Consider the following 6,933-nt stretch of genomic DNA (forward strand, 5'->3'; position numbering starts at 1 on the left):
ATCAATTCTTTGGAGAATTCTTTTGAGCTTTTAAATGTTTTACTCTGTGTATGTGTGTCTGTGAGTGTGTGTGTGTGTGTGTGTGTGTGTGTGTGAGTGTGTATTAGTACTCTGATGTGCACATTCATATGCATGTGTGGAGGCCAGAAGAGGGCATTAGATGGCCTTCTAAATCACTTTTTGCCTATCTTCTTTTATTTTAAGATTTATTTGTTATGTGTATATAAATACACTGTAGCTGTCTTCAGACACATCAAAAGAGGGCATCAGATCCCATAATTACAGATGGTTGTGAGCCACCCTCTGGTCATCAGGAATTGAACTCAGGATCTCCGGAAGAGCAGTCAGTGCTCTTAACCACTGAGCCATCTTTCCATCCCTTCGCCTATCTTCTTGAGACCAGGTCTTCCCCTGAACCTGAAGCTCATGTTTTCTAGGCTGGGCTCCTGTCTCTGCCTCCCTCAGATCTGGGGTTATAGGTGTGCTTGGACAAAGGTTAGCCCTCATGCTGTACAGCAAGTAACTTAACAGCAGAACCAGCCTTCCAGCACAGGGTTCTTTTCAGGTAGATACAGTTTTATGTTGTGTGTGATTCATGTGTGTGTTCACGTATGTGTGTGTGTGTGTGGTGTGTGCATGTATATGTGTTCACATGAGTTCAGTGGATGTTAGGTATCTTCCTGGATTTCACTCCACTATATTGGGGTAGTATCTCTTGCTGAAGCTAAAGCTCACTAACTCCATCCAATCTAACTAGCATTTCAAGGGATCCTCTCTCTCCCGTTCTGTGATCCATTCTAGGATCACAGAAGGGAATCATATCTGCAGGCTTTTGACATGGGTTCTGAGGATCTGACCTATGGTCATCATACTTATGTGGCAAGTGTTGATCCACTGAATCATCTCCTAGCCCTCATTAGAAAATTCTTTATTGGTAAGAAAGAAATGCATTATTCTGATTTCTGTCTTGTTTAATAATACCTTACTCTTTAAATAAATAGAAAACAACTCATATATACATATGTGTATATATGTGTGTGAGAGAGAGAAAGAAAGAAAGTGAGAGAGAATTACATAGATATTAGAATATTATATTAAAAGTAATTTCAGTGTTCTGTGCAATACTTCTAAATAGATACTGCATTACATTAACTTAATGTTTCACTGAGGTGCTCGATGGAACAGTAGAGAGGATTTTAATGTGACCTCTTCTCTGTTCCCACTGGCCTCACTTGTCTAACCTGGGTTGACAGTAGAGTTGAACTCTGATACAAATTCCCAAGGTTGGACACCACAGTCTGTGAACACAGCTGTCTTTATTTGCTTTGGCTCACCGGAGAGTTTCAAAGTAAGCATATTTTTTTTAAATACTTTGACTTTGGCTAATACTTTATAGTCATATGATCTTTATTCAAAGGTCTAATTATTGAAGCCTGACAGAAGCTAGTATAGAAAAGAATCCTCAAGTTAATCCCCAGTGAGTTGTTCTTTTGTTATCTAAAGTCCCTCAATGTAAAGTATTTACAAGACTGCCTTCCTATCTGTGAACTGACTCTTTAGAAATGACTTGATTCAATTGGCTAGTCCTGAAAATCTGTGCAAACAACTGAGAGAAAGCAATGGAATGCAAGAAGATAAGGGAGGAAAAGGGTGTTTAAGAAAAATGAGCTGGTTCTCATGTAAGATTTGGAGGTTCAATATATAATTAGTTAAATATATAAATACAAATAAAACAAGGCTCAACACCAAAGATATTAAAAAGTTTGAAGAAAAGATTTATCCTTTTGGTCTAATTTATTTTAAAGTATGTTTCCTGTATCAATGGGATCTTCACTGGAGCTCTTTTCAAAGCAAATTGTAGACTGCATAAGATAAGGTTTATCCATTAATATTCTGCACCTTTTCATCCTAGATCATTTCTATCAGAGAAATGGTATTTGAGACAAGAAAATTAATATTAATTATGATCAAAACTTTGTTACGGAAACTAAGACTTGGGAAACAGTTGGTAACATGTGAGCTATACAAGCATGAGGACTTGAGTTTGACCTTCAGTACCTAAGTACAAAGGTGGGCTCATGGTGGCACACATTTGAAATCCCAGCTCTGTGGTGGTGGAGACAGGCAGATCTCTGTGGCTCACTGGCTATTGACTAATACCTAATGGAGGAGCTCCAGGTTCAGTGAGAGATCTTATCTTTAAAAATACACAGACAAATTGAGAAAGACACCAGATGTCAAACTCTGGATTCCAAACACTGACATGGATCCATACTCACACTCACACTCACACACTCACTCACACACACACACAAATGCACACTCACATTTGTTTGAACAGTGTAGATTTTCAAACTCACTAAAACGTATCAAGTCCTTATCGACATCAAATTAGTGCCAATGGCAGGAAAGAGAATTTCTCGAACGGAGTTTATAAAACTGAAAATGGTCTAATGTAATTATATTGGTTTCCTATATGGCATAACTGCTTACCATGAATTCTGGGAGAAGCAAAAATGAACCAAATACACTCAAGGAATTAAGTAAACTTTCACTGTCTGTGGAAGGAAGGCCATTGAGTTCGCTTGGTGAGGCACATCAGTGCAGGCATTGCTAACATCGGATAGAAGAACATGGCCCTGTGACCAAGTGGATTAAAGGCAAGAGGGAACACTTCAGGCATGTCCTATTGAACTGGAGGCAGCACTGAAGATTGCAGTGTGCTCCGACACAGCCATCAAGGACACCTCACCCAAAACCTGACAAGATTATACACCTGCAGAGATGTCATTCAAGCACAATAAACCTCCGTTTCATTACCAGAAAAAGTCTGTGTTCTCAACATCCAGGACTTTTCATGAGGATAAAATAACATCAAATATATAAAAGACTAATGTAAACTATAAACCTGTAAAAAGTTTACTATGTACATATTTACTAGAATTTGTTTATTAATGAGCTTTGATATTTACCATCTTTTGTGTAGTCCAGTGGCTATGGATAAGATGTACTCCATCAATCCAATCTTGTTGTCAATTAACTTTTTAAAACTTCTTTAAAAGTGTTGACTCATCCTTTAAACATGTCACATCTTAATACAGCCTTTTCTTGCAGAATCAAGTTTCAGTTTTCTTCAGGGTTTTGAATCGAGACTGCTTGCTGGCCCTTTGAGAATGCAATGTCAACATCCTAATTTATTTTCAATTAGCAGTTAATTTACTTTATAATGTGTTACCAATACTTCCCAGTCCTAAGAGTTTCCCAGAGCAGCCACGAGTATTGGGACCCCACCTGGTTTCTCTTTTGTGGAGCAGTAATAGGTCACGTAAAATATTAATTAGCCTATTCAGAGCTATCAGATGGAATACTTGCGGCTGCTGAGGTTTCAGCGGCCTTCTGTGACCAACCAAAAACTCTGACCATTCCCTCCTCAACAAAGTCTACAGCACAGACAAGGCATCTTCAAAGAGAGCGCTCAGGTTTGGGTAAATAATCTCCAATAAGCAATAACAGCATTCATTCCTATACAACTGGCTGTAAGCCATGGACTGTAAACAAAAGGTGCCCTTACTTCTATTTCCCAGTCAAATCATTTGTACCTCCATTAAATTAAGTTACTAACATTTCTAGTAACATAGCAAATAGGATATTTACTTCTTCATTTTGATATCATTAAAAGGCAAATAATAACTTTAAATAAAATTTTCACATTTTACTTTTCCAGCTAGAATTCTTACTTGTTACAAAGCTAAAATAAATACCTGAATATGAAGAAGTTGACAAACCCAATGTGCTATGCTTTGTAAGGCACAATCGTTTTTTGTTTTTTTGTTTTTTTTTTGGTCATTTTATTCATTTACATTTAAAATGTTATCCCCCTTCTCAGTTTCCCCTCAGAAAACCCACTATTCTTTCCGTTTTCCCCCCTGCTTCTATGAGGGAGCTCCACCACCCACTTAACCACTCCTGCCTCATCGCCCCAGCATTCCTCTATGCTGGAGCCTTCACAGGACCAAGGGCTTCTCCTCTCACTAATATCAGACAAGGCCATCCTCTGCTACATATGCAGCTGGAGCCATGCGTCCCTCCATGTGTACTCTTTGGTTAGTAGTTTAGTCTCTGGGAGCTCTGGGTGATCTGGTTGGTTGATATTGTTGTTTTCCCTATGGGGTGTAAGGCACAATCTTTAAGAAAGCATTGGAAACAATAATAGCACTAGAGGGAATGGGAAGTTATTGTAAAAATAAATTTTGAAGACAGTGCCTATTTTACGACCTTCTGTCTATTTGGTTTAAGTCAGTATGGGCAAAGAGACAGCAAATCTGCAAACACATCTACAAAAGAATAAGATATCCTCAAGCACGCTCTGAATTAACCAACTGTGGTAAAATGTAAACATGAACTTGTGATCCAGAAAAATCAGGCAAAGACAGGTTATAATCTATGACCTGTTCTAATTAAACAAAGTCAAGGTCATATTTGAATTAAGGCATAAACATACAAGTCAAATATATGTTTGAAATCATAATCAAATATTCTGTTCAGAGCAGAATGTCTCCATCCTTTCTCTGGAATGAAGACAAAGACAGAGAAATATATTTCCTAGCTTAGGGCGATGGGAAAGGATCAGCAGCCAGGGAGAAGGGAGGCAGGGAGATGGTTTCAATCGGTAAATGAGCCTACCATGCAAATCTGACAACCTGAGTCTGATCCATCTCTAGAGAAGGACAAAGAAGAGAGGGGGTGAACATTGTGGAAAGTTACTATCATCGATGGTACAATGAATATATGCAAATTACAAAACAATAGTAATGAATAAAGAAACAAGGATCCTAAGGGCTGGAGGGATGGATCAATACTTAAGAACTCTAGCTACTATCTCCTGAGAGGCTCTGACAGTACCTGACTAATACAGATGTAGAGGCTCACAGCCATCCATTGAACTGAGTACAGGATCCCCAATGAAGGAGTTAGAGAAAGGACCAAAGGAGCTGAAGGGTTTGCAGCCCCTTAGGACGAACAACAATATGAACTAACTAGTACCTTCAGAGCTCCCAGGGACTAAACCACCAAGCAAGAACTATACATGATGGGACTGATTGTTCCGGTAGCATGTGTATAGTAGAGGATCGCAAAGTCAATCATCAATGGGAGGAGAGGCCCTTGGCCCTGTGAAGATTCTGTGCCCCAGTGTAGGGGAATGCTAGGGCCAATAAGTGGGAGAGGGTGGGTTGGTGAACAGGGGGAGGGGGGAGGCAACAGGGGTTTGTTCTTGTTGGGGTTTGTTTGTTTGTTTTTTGGTTTTGTTTTTGTTTTTTGAGGGGAAACTGGGAAAGGAGAAATCATATGGCATGTAAAGAAAATATCTAATAAAAAAAAGGAAAAAAATAAATTTGAAATTAAAAAAAAAAAAAGAACTCTAGCTACTGTTTCAGAAGACCTGGGTTTGCTTCCCAGCATCCATACAGCAGCTCATCGATGCTGTAACTCAAGTTCCAAATGATCTAGTGCCCTCTGCCGGCTTCTATAGGCACCAGGAGCCCATCATATATTTTATACAGACATAGATGCTGACAATTGTTTAAAAAGTACCAAGTATCCTACTACCCCTGTCTTATCTAAAATTTGCATGGTCTTGCCAAGTCTCCCAGTACCTTCTCTCCTTCTGTTCAGTAGCATCTCCCAGCTGCCACTTTCTAGGTCAGTTTTGTGACTGCTCAGAAAACTCAGATTAGCAAGGCTAACAAACATAAAAGACAGGAAGAGAACAGGAAAGGACGATAGAGTGATGAGGGGGGAAATAGCTGATTTAAGCAGTTATAGTGAAAACCACAGGCCACAGAACCCTGAGTGTTGATTAAGGAGAAAGAACAGAGCCACACAGGTACCACTGCAGAGGCTTCCACTAACCCAAGACAGAAGCCAGGCTACAGTCATGCGCTATTTCTCCATCTAAACATGGGTCCAAGGACTGGATATCTGCTATTACAAACTGAAGCTGGAAGACAGACACTGAAACAAGCAATGTGGTACATGCTGAAAGAAGAGAGGACATGAGTCCATAGAGAGCATTAGAGAAGCAGCTATTGTGAACCTGGAGATAAACTACATCAGCTGAGACTACAGATGTGCAAGGAAGCTGGCCAGGCAAAGACAAGAAAATGAGCTTCTCTGGCAGAATAAATGGATTCAGTAAACATCCATGTGGAAGGAGAATGTTACCAGAGAAGTGAGGTAGCTCGGGCTCTAGGAGAGTGTAGATCTAGAGGAAGGTGAATGGGACCTTTGAGACACTCCAAGGTCTAACAGGTCAAAGCCAATACAGCAAGAGTCACTGAAACTATGACCAAATAACTTGAAAAAATTAAAAATCACTAACCAGTAACTCATTCATGTATAAATTTACTTCTGAACTAGAAGCAATTAAGATAATTAAGACTAAAAGATAACTAAGAATGTTGCAAGGACTCTTGAACCCTAGTATGGCTTTTAATTATTACCTTCCCATTGGAAATGAATCCAGCCTGTCCTGAAAATGGCTTTTGAGAGCCGGGCGGTGGTGGCGCACGCCTTTAATCCCAGCACTTGGGAGGCAGAGGTAGGTGGATTTCGGAGTTCGAGGCCAGTCTGGTCTACAGAGTGAGTTCTAGGACAGCCAGGGCTACACAGAGAAACCCTGTCTCAAAAAAACAAAAAACAAAAAAAGAAAGAAAAGAAAATGGCTTTTGAACTTAATCACCTGATCCTAATTCCATGGCTTCCATTTTTCTCATGGAAATGTCTTTTAAAAAACCTTCTGGTTCCTTACGGAGTCTGCTGCCATTCTCATCTGTCCGTGTCATATACACAATATGCCAACCCAACCTGACTTTAACAGTTTCTATTTGTAAACAATTTTATTTTTCTGCATATTGAAAATAGATTCTTTTCTCA

The sequence above is a fragment of the Mastomys coucha genome, unplaced genomic scaffold, assembly GCF_008632895.1.
Source record: "Mastomys coucha isolate ucsf_1 unplaced genomic scaffold, UCSF_Mcou_1 pScaffold14, whole genome shotgun sequence".
Classification (NCBI taxonomy): domain Eukaryota; kingdom Metazoa; phylum Chordata; class Mammalia; order Rodentia; family Muridae; genus Mastomys; species Mastomys coucha.